The sequence below is a fragment of the Schistocerca americana genome, chromosome 6 (assembly GCF_021461395.2).
Source record: "Schistocerca americana isolate TAMUIC-IGC-003095 chromosome 6, iqSchAmer2.1, whole genome shotgun sequence".
In the NCBI taxonomy this organism is placed as follows: domain Eukaryota; kingdom Metazoa; phylum Arthropoda; class Insecta; order Orthoptera; family Acrididae; genus Schistocerca; species Schistocerca americana.
The window spans coordinates 540,064,618-540,078,630 of NC_060124.1; the positions used below are offsets into that span (position 1 = coordinate 540,064,618).

Consider the following 14,013-nt stretch of genomic DNA (forward strand, 5'->3'; position numbering starts at 1 on the left):
TGTACTGAATGCAACAAATATTTTTATTAAATGCTGTTAATGCTTGTTGTATAACGGTGAGTAACCAGAAACAGGTTTTTACTCACAACTTTTACTTCATAAGGCTAGGGAGAAGCGATGTCCCAACACTCAAAATGTAAACCGATTAATTGCGTATTCTCTCAAAAGGTTGATCATCGAATGTTTGAACTAGGAACTATATACGGTAAGGTGAACGTCGAAAGTGTCAACTTATGCTGCAACAAAGAAACCAGGAAACGAGAGGAAATCACTGCAGTTAATAGATTTAGGGCCAAAACAGCGATAATGGATACTAGTTGGTGAAAGACATCATCCACCAAATCTGTGTCATAATAAGCCCAGGGTCTATAAAATTTATTCCTTACTAAACGTGGCCCTAAAATGCATTCCTCATTAAAACAGAAGAGCAGTTAGCATATAAGAGATCTCCATCAAATGAATAAAACCACATCTCATGCAGATCACCTACATATATATACATTACGACATTGTAACACAGTACTGGTAAGCGAGGCCTTTCACTACACAGTGTCCTTTATCACTCTTTTAGCTCTATATGTTTTAACTACAGTGCTTGCTCTCATTCCCCAGCTGTTTTGTTGGAGTATGAGTTCTTACTCCTTCGACGTTCACCTTGCCGTATGTAATTCCGAGTTCAAATATTCGATGCTCAAACTTTTAACAGATTACGCAATTAATCGGTTTACAGCTTGAATGTTGGGACGTCGTACATTCTCCCCAGCCTTATGAAGTGAAACGTTGTGAGTAAAAACATGTTCCTGTCTTCTCGCTGTCATACGCTATGTATTAACAGCATCTTGTAAAAAAAATTTTTGTATTCAACACGGATTAACATCTTAAAATGTATCTACAGTGGTGTGGAAGTAGTTATGTCGCCTGATAAAGGAACCTCTATACAGCAGATACAACCTCGAAAAATTTTCATCAATTTTCAGAAAACTTTTTAAAGTATTTTTTAAGATATTTTGGAGAATTTTTCCATATTTCTTTACAGTAACCAAATAGAAAAACTCGTTTACTACTGTCAGTGTCTCATCTCCTAATCTTAGGCCCGGCAGCATCGACTCATTTCATTCGACTACTTTCAATTACACTCGTTTTTGTTGATGTTCATCTTGTAGTCATATTCCAAAACATGATCCACCCCGTTTAACTGCTGTTCCAAGTCCTTTTCCGTCTCTGACAGGATTACAATGCTGTCAGCAAACCTCACAGTTTTTATTTCTTCTCCTTGAACTATAAATCCGTTTCCAAATTTCTTTGATGTTGCTGTGGTCTTCAGTCCTGAGACTGGTTTGATGCAGCTCTCCATGCTACTCTATCCTGTGCAAGCTTCTTCATCTCCCAGTACCTACTGCAACCTATTCCCTTTTGAATCTGATTAGTGTATTCATCTCATGGTCTCCCTCTACGATTTTTACCCTCCACGCTGCCCTCCAATTCTAAATTGGTGATCCCTTGATGCCTCAGAACATGTCCTACCAACCGATCCCTTCTTCAAGTTGTGCCACAAACTTGTCTTCCCCTCAATCCTATTCAATACCTCCTCATTAGTTATGTGATCTACCCATCTAATCTTCAGCGTTCTTCTGTAGCATCACATTTCGAAAGCTTTTTTACCTTCTTCTCCAAACTATTTATCGTCCATGTTTCACTTCCATACATGGCTACACTCCATAAAAATACTTTCAGAAACGTCTTCCTGACATTTAAATCTTTACTCGATGTTAACAAATTTTTCTTCCTCAGAAACGCTTTCTTTGCCATTGACAGTCTACATTTTATATCCTCTCTACTTCGACCATCATCAGTTATTTTGATCCCCAAATAGCAAAACTCCTTTACTCCTTTAAGTGTCTCATTTCTTAATCTAGTTCCCTCAGCACCACCTGACATAATTCGACTACACTCCATTATCCTCGTTTTGCTTTTGTTGATGTTCATCTTATATCCTCCTTTCAAGACACTATACATTCCGTTCAGCTGCTCTTCCAGGTCCTTTGCTGTCTCCGACATAATTACAACGTCCTCAGCGAACCTCAAAGTTTTTATTTCTTCTCCGTGGATTTTAAATGCCACTCTGAATTTTTCTTTTGTTTACTTCACTGCTTGCTCAATATACAGATTGAATAACATTGGGGACAGGCTACAACCCTGTCTCACTCCATTCCCAACCACTGCTTCCCTTTCATGCCTCTCGACTCTTATAACTGCCATCTGGTTTCTGTACAAATTGATAATAGCCTTTCGCTCCCTGTATTTTACCCCTGCCACGTTCAGAATTTGAAAGAGAGTATTCCAGTCAACATTGTCAAAAGCTTTCTCTAAGTCTACAAATGCTAGAAACGTAGGTTTGCCTTTCCTTAATCTAGCTTCTAAGATAAGTCGTAGGGTCAGTATTGCCTCACGTGTTCCAATATTTCTACGGAATCCAAACTGATCTTCCCCGAGGTCAGCTTCTACTAGTTTTTCCATTCGTCTGTAAAGAATTCGTGTTAGTATTTTGCAGCTGTGGCTTATTAAACTGATAGTTCCTTAATTTTCACATCTGTCAACACCTGCTTTCTTTGGAATTGGAATTATTATATTCTTCCGGAAGTCTGAGGGTATTTCGCCTGTCTCGTACACATTGCTCACCAGATGGTAGAGTTTTGTCAGGACTGGCTCTCCCAAGGCCGTCAGTAGTTCTAATGGAATGTTGTCTACTCACGGGGCCTTGTTTCGACTCAGGTCTCTCAGTGCTCTGTCAAACTCTTCACGCAGTATCGTTTCTCCCATTTCATCTTCATCGACATCCTCTTCCATTTCCATAATATTGTCCTCAAGTACATCGCCCTTGTATAGACCCTCTATGTACTCCTTGCACCTTTCTGCTTTCCCTTCTTTGCTTAGAACTGGGTTTCCATCTGAGGTCTTGATATTCATACAAGCGGTTCTCTTTTCTCCAAAGGTCGCTTTAATTTTCCTGTAGGCAGTATCTATCTTACCCCTAGTGAGATAAGCCTCTACATCCTTACATTTGTCCTCTAGCCCTCCCTGCTTAGCCATCTTGCACTTCCTGTCGATCTCATTTTTGAGACGTTTGTATTCCTTTTTGCCTGCTTCATTTACTGCATTTTTATATTTTCTCCTTTCATCAATTAAATTCGATATTTCTTCTGTTACCCAAGGAGTTCTACTAGCCCTCGTCGTTTTACCTATTTGATCCTCTGCTGCCTTCACTACTTCATCCCTCAAAGCTACCCATTCTTCTTCTACTGTATTTCTTTCCCCCATTCCTGTCAATTGTTCCCTTATGCTCTCCCTGAAACTCTGTACAACCTCTGGTTCTTTCAGTTTATCCAGGTCCCATCTCCTTAAATTCCCACCTTTTTGCAGTTTCTTCAGTTTCACTCTACAGTTCATAACCACTAGATTGTGGTCAGAGTCCACATCTGCCCCTGGAAATGTCTTACAATTTAAAACCTGGTTCCCAAATCTCTGTCTTACCATTATATAATCTATCTGAAACCTGTCACTATCTCCAGGCTTCTTCCATGTATACAGCCTTCTTTCATGATTCTTGAACCAAGTGTTAGCTATGATTAAGTTGTGCTCTGTGCAAAATTCTACCTGGCGGCTTCCTCTTTCATTTCTTAGCCCCAATCCATATTCACCTACTACGTTTTCTTCTCTCCCTTTCCCTACTACCGAATTCCAGTCACCCATGACTGTTAAATTTTCGTCTCCCTTCTCTATCTGAATAATTTCTTTCATTTCATCTTACATTTTTTCAATCTCTTCGTCATCTGCAGAGCTAGTTGGCATATAAACTTCTAGTACTGTAGTAGACGTGGGCTTCGTGTCTATCTTGGTCACAATAATGCGTTCACTATGCTGTTTGTAGTAGCTTACCCGCACTCCTATTTTTTATTCATTATTAAACCTACTCCTGCATTACCACTATTTGATTTTGTATTTATAATCCTGTATTCGCCTGACCAAAAGTCTTGTTCCTCCTGCCCAAATTTCTTATTCGTTTCTTTTACTGATCGGTCAGTGGAGCGATTGACTAATGCTGGGGATAATCTAACACCTTGTCTCGCTCCCTTCTCTTTCAAGTCCTTCGATACGCTGGCCTCTGTATACATTGCAGTTCTGATCTCCTGCAACTACCGAAAAAGCTTCTACATTTGTCCAAGATCTACTGGTTTCTCCACTGGTTTCTCCCTCTACTGTTCCAGATCTACATAAACGACACAGGAGACTGCATGAGCAGCCTTCTTACATTGTTTGCAGATATTGCTCTCATTTTGCGTCTAATAAAGTCATCAGATTATCAAAACCAATTACAGAATGATTTAGACAAAATATCTGTATGGTGAGAAAAGTTCAACTTTAAAACTCATCAATATCGCGACTTAAGAATTTCAAAGTTTCCAGGTTCTTACTTATTTCATCACAATGTGTCACACATATCATTGGTGCAATACCCACAAATGTACGGAGCTGAATGTCTTGTGTCGTTTTAAAACCGAGGCTGAGACCATCTGCAGAAAACCTGTCAATGATGCTTCTAAGAACATAGTTAACCATTTCTTCCGTTGCTGTACGTACCCTTGGACTGATTACAATAACGCTGTCATCTGCAAAAAGGATCTAATTCCAGGTTGTTGGTTATTAGACAGAAGGTAATTTATAAACACACATCAAAAAAAGTTTTGCATCATCCCGGTTGCCAGAACTCCTGAAGACGGACGTTGACTGTGGATATTGTAACACAGACACGGATTCTTTGACTGTTCAGAGATGTCACTGAAACCGCCCAAAGTTGTAAACAACCATGCATGTGCAGCGCCTGTTAGACGGAGGGGGTCCGACAGCCGATCAGTTCCAGTCATTCCACCAGGAAGGAGGTAAACGGTTCGTTTTGTCTGTAATTCAACCATGCCTAGACGGCCAATACCGCGGTACGACCGCGTCCGCTTTGTTACTTTGTGCCAGGCAGTGCTCTCAACAAGGGAAGAGTCTAGGCGTCTTGGAGTGAACCAAAGCGCAGTTATTAGGACATGGAGATACAGAAAGACAGGGACTGTCGATGACATGCCTCGCTCAGGCCGCCAAAGGGCTACTCCTGCAATGGATGACCGCTACCTACGGTTTATGGCTCGGAAGAACCCTGCCAACAACGCCACCATGTTGAATAACGCATTTTGTGCAGCCACCGGACATCGTGTTACGACTCAAACTGTGTGCAATATGCTGCATGATGCGCAACTTCATCCCCGAGGTCCACGGCGAGGTCCATCTTTGCAACAACGACGACACCATGCAGTGCGGTACAAATGGGCCCAACAACATGCCGAATGGACCGCTCAGGATTGCCATCACGTTCTGTTCACCGATGAGTGTCGCATATGCCTTCAACCAGACAATCGTCGGATTTGTGTTTGGAGGCACCCCGATCAGGCTGAACGCCTTAGACACACTGTCCAGCGAGTGCACCAATGTCGAGGTTACCTGCTGTTTTGGGGATGGCATTATGTGGGGCTGACGTACGCAGCTGGTGGTCATGGAAGGCGCCGTAACTGCTGTATGGTACGTGAATGCCATTTTACGACCGATAGTGCAACCATATCGGCAGCATGTTGGCGAGGCATTCGTCTTCATGGGCGAAAATTCGCGTCCCCATCGTGCACAACTTGTGAATGACTTCCTTCAGGGTAACGACATCGTCCGACTAGAGCGTCAGCATGTTCTTCAGACATGAACCCTATCGAACGTGCCTGGGATACTTTGGAAAGGGCTGTTTATGGACGACGTGAACCACCAACCACGCTGAGGGATCTACACTGAACCGCCGTTGAAGAATGGGACAATCTGGACCAACAGTGCCTTGATGAACTTGTGGATAGTGCAAGAGGACATGCTACTGGGTATTAGAGGTACCGGTGTGTACAGCAATCTAGACCACCATCTCTAAAGGTGGTACAACATGCAATGTGTGGTTTTCATGACAATAAAAAGGGCGGAAATGATGTTTACTTTGATCTCTATTCCATTTTTCTGTACAGGTTCCGTAACTCTCGGAACCGCGGTGATGCAAAACTTTTTTTGGTATATGTGTATATGAGGAGCAACAGTGTACCTAAGATTGAGGCTTGGGGAACTCCATATGTGATTTCTTCCGTCAGAATAATGTACCTGGACTACACTGGTTCAATTACTAAGTAAAGCTTTCTACAGTCTTTTCATTAGATATGATGTAAAGGCTGTACCATCAGCCCCATAGCCGGCCGAAGTGGCCGTGCGGTTAAAGGTGCTGCAGTCTGGAACCGCAAGACTTCTACGGTCGCAGGTTCGAATCCTGCCTCAGGCATGGATGTTTGTGATGTCCTTAGGTTAGTTAGGTTTAACTAGTTCTAAGTTCTAGGGGACTAATGACCTCAGCAGTTGAGTCCCATAGTGCTCAGAGCCATTTGAACCATTTGAGCCATCAACCCCATAAAACTTCAGTTTATCTGGGAGAATATTGTGATTCACACAGTCAAATCCCTTGGATAAGTCACAGAAAATACGAGACTGCGCTATGTTGTTATTTAATGAATATACAGTTTGGTTAGTGAACATGTAAATGCCATTCTCAGGAGAGCAACTCTTCTGAAATCCGGAGTGCGCTATGCTGAGAATCTTTTTGTTGCTCATGTGAGATATTATTCTACAACATATCACTTTCTCAAAATTTTTGTCAAATGATATCAGTAGTGAAACAGGTCTGTAGTTATTGACATCTCTCCTCTCACCTTTCTTAAATGGGGGTTTAACAATAGCATATTTCAGTGTCTCAGGAAAAACGACTTGAGTTATTGATGCATTACTCATTTCAGATAAGAAAGGGGTTACTATATGGGAACAAGACTTAAGTACCCAGCCGGCCGCTGGTGGCCGAGCGGTTCTCGCCCTATAGTCTGGAACCGCGCGACCGCTACGGTCGCAGGTTCGAATCATTCCTCGGGCATGGATGTGTGTGTTGTCCTTAGGTTAGTTAGGTTTAAGTAGTTCTAAGTTCTAGGGGACTTATGACCTCAGCAGTTGAGTCCCATAGTGCTCAGAGCCATTTTTTTTAAGTACCCAACTGGAAACATCATCGAATACAGATGAGCTTTTATTTGAGAGAGAGTATAAAATTTTGTTAATTTCACAATGAAAACAATTCATATGATTGAATTTTATGAGAGTTGTTTTTTCAACATACTGCTGTGATCTTTCTGTTGAAATGTTTTTCCCTGTAGTTCCTAATATATTTGTGAAATTGTTATTGAATATATTTACTATCTGTGACCCATCATTTGTACTCCTTCTATTCAGGTCAATGTTGATGTTATCCCGTCCTGTGGCTGGTTGTCCTGTCTCTCTTTTCACTACATGCAATACAGCCTTAAGTCTGTTGTCAGAATTACTAATTTCTGACATTATGTGCACATTACTTGAGTTTTAATAACTTTTCTTAGTAATATCGAGTGGTTTTTATAGTGTGGAATTACTGCAGGATCACTACTTGTTCTTGTCAACAGATACATTTCCCTTTTCGTTTCATGAAATACTTTAATCCATCTAGTGATCCATCGTATTTTACATGACTGTTTAATATCACTTCTTATTATCTTTTGAGTTAAGCTGTTTTCAAATAACGATATGAACTTCCATGAAACGGACTAAATTTTATGTTACCATTTGATTCATTACAAATTTCTGTCCAGTTCATCTCCTGTAAATTGTTCTTAAAAATATTTGTCCTAGAGTTATTATGTAACACTGAATCCCATTGAGGAGTATCAATACTGTAAGGCACTGTCTTATTTACCCTGACTGGTTGTCAATCATGATCAGAGAAAGCATTTGTTACTATGTAAACAATTGTTTTTTTTTCTTTGAGCTTCACCAAAGAAAACATCAGTTAAGGTCCTACTGTCTTTATTCATTTGTGTTGGACAGTTAATTAATGAGATCAAGTTGATGCAAATAAGGTTTCGAGATAATTTCTCCTATCAGAATCCTTTAGAAAATCTATATTGAAGTCACCAAAGATTATTAACTGCTTGCTGCTGTTTGACAGCATAGTAAGGAAGCCAAATTTCTCATAAACAGGTCAATATACATATATCAATACACTTTACCAGAGAAATTTGTGTGCCAGAAAGGACCACCGCTGTGGAGAACGATTTCCTTGCAGAAAGATAACGGATGTTGTTCATACACCAGCCTGTTTTGTACGCCTTTTTGTCAATAGCTAGCACAAATGTTTAATGAATAATAGAATGGTTGGGGAGATCTAGTAGCATGGCTCCTGTTACACCTGACCTCACTTCCCTAGACACGTTGTTACGGGGGCATTCCTGTACTACATACCCATCGTCAACGTCCTTATGTTACACAAGCGTGTGGCATACTCATTTGGCAAAATTCGAGAGCAGGAATGCGTGTTTACACGAGTTTGTGCAAAGTTTCTAATAATGAATGGTATCACCTCCTGTAGTGTCAACACATGGCTACTACAGAACATAATGGTCCACACCTCAACTATTTGTTTCTGGATACCTTTATACACCTTATATTTAGTGTAGACCAGTACTGTATTCCTTAATAATTTGAGATACTTTTATACACTCTTTATACAAAGAAGCAAGAAATGGAATAGTAAAGAATCGTAATACGCTAATAATTATACTAAACACAGACACTGCTATACGAGGTCTCCTCGTAAATAAGCCTCTCAAGCAAACAAAACGATAGTTCAATATTATGAATTGTTTTCAAAATCTATAGGAAATAACATAAGCCAGCTACATCAAGTAGATAAATTAGTTCCGGCGTATTATATCGAGGTCCATTTAATATAACGTATAACAGATGAGTTACGCCTTAGAGGGCTATGGTAATATATGTTTTTTGATCTATTGAGAGGGATTAAAAAGGACAGAGAAGAACGTACAGTAGGGAAATCAAATCTAATCTTCAAGGAGGAAGAAGTAAAACATTTTACACCTCGAGTGGAAGGTCTGAATCAGAGGCTCAGACGGTTCTACGACTGTGTAGGTTGCAGATTCCTCGACTTGCGCCATAGGGTGGTGGGGTTTCGGGTTCCGCTGAATAGGTCAGGTGTCCACTACACACAGGAGGCGGCTACACGGGTAGCAGGGGCTGTGTGGCGCGGACTGGGCGGTTTTTTGGGTTAGACAGTCTCGGAAAAGATCAAAAAGGGCTCCAGTCTCAAAGGGTACAGGGCAAAGAAACGGCGAGAATCGACCAGGCAACAGTCGGTATTGTGTTGGAGAAGTACCAGAGCTTCAAGCGCTGATAGAAAGCACTGAAGCTGAAATCGTTATATGAACAGGAAGCTGGCAAAAGCAGGAGATGAATTCTGCTGAAATTTTTACAGAGGCGCAAACCGTGTTCAGAAAGAATAGATTAAATAAAGTAGGTGGTCTGTTTGTGTCTGTTGGTAGTAGTTTATCTTGAAGTGAAGCTAAAATAGATAGTTCCTGCGAATTGCTATGGGTAGAGGTTATACTCAACAGCCGTACCAAAATAATAATTGGCTGCTTCTACCGACCCCCCGACTCAGATGATATAATACCTGAACGGTTCAAAGAAAACTTGAATCTCATTATAAATACAGTTACGATTGGTAAGGGCTTCAATCTACCCTCGATTTGTTGGCGAAAATACATGTTCAAAGCCGGTGGTAAACAGAAAACATCTTCCGAAATTGTACTAAATGCTTTCTATGAGAATTACTTTGAACAATTAGTTCACGAGCCCACACGAATTGTAAATGATTACGAAAACACACTTGACCTCTGAGCCACAAATAATCCTGGTCTAATAGAGAGCGTCATGACGAATACAGGGACTAGGGAACACAAGGTCATTGTAGCGAGGCTCAAAACCATATCAACCTAAACCACTAAAAATAAACGCAAAATATATCTATTTAAAACAGCAGATAAAAATTCGCTTGATGCCTTCCTAAGAGAGAGTCTCCATTCCTTCCAAGCTAATTATGTAATTGTAGACCAGATATGGCTCAAATTCAGAGATAAAGTATCGACAGAAATATAGATTCATACCGCATAAGTTAATAAGAGACGGGACTGATCCACCATGATGCACAAAACACGTCAGAACACTGTTGCAGAAGCAACGAAAAAAGCATGCCAAATTTAAATTAGATTAGATTAGTACTAGTTCCATAGATCATGAATACGACACTTCGTAATAATGTGGAACGTGGCAGGTTAATAAAAGGTGTCTATACAAGATATTACATTACACAAAATATTACATGACAGTTAATATTTTTAAATCCCCAAGACTGGCTGAGTTTCATGTAAGCTCGAAATTTAGTGCGGACGTCAATGCCAGATGCTTTTAATAGTTTACACAATGAAACAGTGTCTCAAAATACGGTTGAAAACCCAAAGAGATTCCTGTCGTATATGAAGTGCACCAGGGACAAAAAACAGTCAATACCGTCACTGCGCGATAGCGATGGAAATGTTACCGATGATGGTGCCACTAAAGCGGAGTTACTAAATACAGTTCTCCGTAATTCCTTCACGGAAGAAGACGAAGTAAATATTCCAGAATTCGAAACCAGAACAGCTGTTAGCATGAGTGACATAGAAGTAGATATTTTAGGTGTTGAGAAACAACTCAAGTCACTTAAGAAAGGGATGTCTTCCGGTCCAGATGGTATACCACTCAGGTTCGTTTCAGAGTATGTATACACAATAGCGGCTTTATTAGCAACCATATACAACGGCTCACTTGACTAAAGGTCTGTTCCTAAAGACTGGAAAGTAGCACAGGTCACACCAACATTCACGAAAGGAAATAGGAGTAACCCATTGAATTACAGAGCCATATCACTGACCTCAATTTGCAGTAGGATTTTGGAGCATATACTGTACTCGAACATTGTGAATCACCTTGAAGAAAATGACTTATTGATACGTAACCAACACGGATTCAGAAAATATCGTTCTTGTGCTCTTTATTCCCATGAAGTAAGGAGAGCTGTCGACAAGGGATCTCAGATCGATTCCATATTCCGAGATTCCCAGAAGGCTTTTGATACCGTTCCTCACAATCGACTATTAATCAAATTGCGTGCATATGGAGTATCGTCTCAGTTGTGTGTCTGGCTTCGTGATTTCCTCTCAGAGCGGTCACAGTTCGTAGTGATAGACAGTAAATCATCGAGTAGAACAGAAGAGATATCTGGCGTTCCGCAAGGTAGTGTCATAGGCCCTCTGCTGTTCCTGATTTACATAATTGATCTAGGTAATAATCTGAGCAGCTCCCTTAGATTGTTTGCAGATGACGCTGTAAGTTACCGTCTAGCAATTGGCACTAAACAAAGAAAAGTGCGAAGTCATCCACATGGGTACTAAAAGAAATCCAATAAATTTTGGGTATACGATAAATCGCACAAATATAAGGTCTGTCAATTCGACTAAATACCTAGGAATTACAATTACGAGCAACTTAAATTGGAAAGACTACATGGATAATATTGTGGGGAAGGCGAAAGAAAGACTGCGCTTTGTTGGCAGAACACTTAGAAGATGCGACAAACCCACTAAAGAGACAGCCTACATTACACTTGTCCGTCCTCTGGTGGAATATTGCTGCGCGGTGTGGGATCCTTACCAGGTAGGATTGACGGAGGACATCGAAAAAGTGCAGAGAAGGGCAGCTCGTTTCGTGTTATCGCGGAATAGGGGGTGAGAGTGTCACTGAAACAAAGGCGGTTTTCTTTGCGGCGAGATCTATTTACGAAATTTCAATCACGAACTTTCTCTTCAGAATGCGAAAATATTTTGTTGACACCCACCTACGTAGGGAGAAATGATCATCATGATAAAATAAGAGAAATCAGAGCTCGAACGGAAACATTTAGGTGTTCCTTTTTCCCACGCGCCGTTCGAGAGTGTAATGGTAGAGAAGTAGTATGAAAATGGTTCGGTGAACTTTCTGCTAGGCACTTAAGCGTGAATTGCAGAGTAACCATGTAGACGTAGATGTACTGAGATCCACAACAAGATGCGTTACGCATGACTGAGAAATTTTACGTTTCTAATTTATGCAATGCCGTACTTGCTAAACATTCTAGATACTGGAAACAAATCATTAAACAGGTTGATTTTCTTCCATCGTGTACAAACTCTAGCGAATTGCCGATAAGAGGGTAGCGAACGAGAAAGGTCTAATAAACTTACGTCCGGAAATGACTGGTTTCGATGCTGGAGACCATTTTTTCAGTCGTACATTGTTACAGAGACTGCGGACTAATTCCGCCTATACCAAGCAGCCACAGTTACAGTATGTGTTGGAAATGGTCTCCATCTGCCTCAGCGCATGTGTACGCGCTGTAGCATGTTCAGTCTCACACATTCACATCGGCCAGACCGCATCCGAACAGTGTCAAAGGCAGCACGAATGCGCTGCTCCAGTGCCTTCACATCTGATTACGCAATACTTCTCAGATGGCCCCGTAACTGGAAATTGCACGGATTGAGATCCAGTGAACGATCAGACCATGCAACTGGACCCCCTTGTCGGAACCATCGACCAGAGAAGACACGATTGAGAGGAGTCCTCACGATAATGGAGAAGTGGGCTGGAGCACCATCATGCAGCAGCCACATAACCCTTCGAATCATCAATGGCACTTCTTCCAGCAGGGGAGGTAAAGCGGCCCGCAAGAAACGCCGATAGTTCCAGCCTGTTTGGCGTCGTGGAAGGAGGACTGGTCCCAAAATACGTTCGCCAATTATCTCGGCCCACACATTCCAGCTGCACCGATGCTAATTACTCCCTGTCACCATACATGCGGGTTCTGAGTGCTATCTCACAAGCAGGCCAGAGTGGCTGAGTGGTTCTAGGCGCTTCAGTCTGGAACCGCGCGACCGCTACGGTCGCAGGTTCGAATCCTGCCTCGGGCATGGACGTGTGTGATGTCCTTAGGTTAGTTAGGTTTAAGTAGTTCTAAGATCTAGGGGACTGATGACCTCAGAAGTTAAGTCCCATAGTGCTCAGAGTCATTTGAACCATTTGCTATCTCACAGATGGCTGTTATGAAAGTTGAAGACACCACTCCGCATAATGATGGCCTAATCTGTGAATAGGACGGATGATACAAATCCCAAAATCGTGGTTGCCTGGTGAAGAAACCAGTGACAAAACTGCTCCCGATGTGGAAAGTCTGCTGCTAGTAAGCCGTGCAAACGCAGTAAGAATTGTCATGGAGAATGTTACACACGGTCGTCTGGCTTAGCCTGTACTGGCGGGTCATGTGCCTGGTACTGACACGGCGGTCACTTCCACAGTGTTAGTCACATCTTCCTCCATGTCTGGTGTCCGATCACTCCGGCTACGCCCTTCATGATTTCCTGCTTCCTGGAACGACCCTTTCTCAGACAAACAGCGAAACACTATTGCAAACCTTGAATGCTGTGTTTGTTGTCGGCGGGGATAGGTCTCCTGATACAACCTTTCTCCCCGCCGCCCGTTGCAATTTGCCTTTTCTTAAGTAAACACCATGTCGGCAAACTCCCGATTCGCATACGGAACCATTGTGTACAACGCTGTATCACAAACACTACAAGGTGAGTCAGCAAGACGAGTGAATCGGACACAGCGTTACCAATTACTATAGTAGGAGAGGGTGCTAAGGTATGATGTATGAGTAACAGCATCACCCTCTAGGGGGAAACTATGCATACTGTAAGTGTGGCTGCATGGTACAGCGCATCTTACACCGGGGTCTCTGTAACGAAGTATGATTGAAGAAATGGTCTCCAGCATGGAAACCATGGATTTCCGGAGATAACTTCATTAGACGTTTTTTGTTCCATATCCTCTCATCGATCAATCGCTAGAGTTTGTACTTGGTGGAAAAAATCACCCTGTAGAATAGCTCTTCGT

At 41.7% G+C, this 14,013-nt stretch overlaps 1 protein-coding gene across 1 annotated transcript in view; it reads left to right on the forward strand.

The window, feature by feature from the left end:
- Positions 1–14,013, forward strand: part of LOC124620279 (serine/threonine-protein phosphatase 6 regulatory ankyrin repeat subunit A) — a 437,897-nt gene that overhangs the window by 25,311 nt on the left and 398,573 nt on the right. The window lies entirely within an intron of this gene.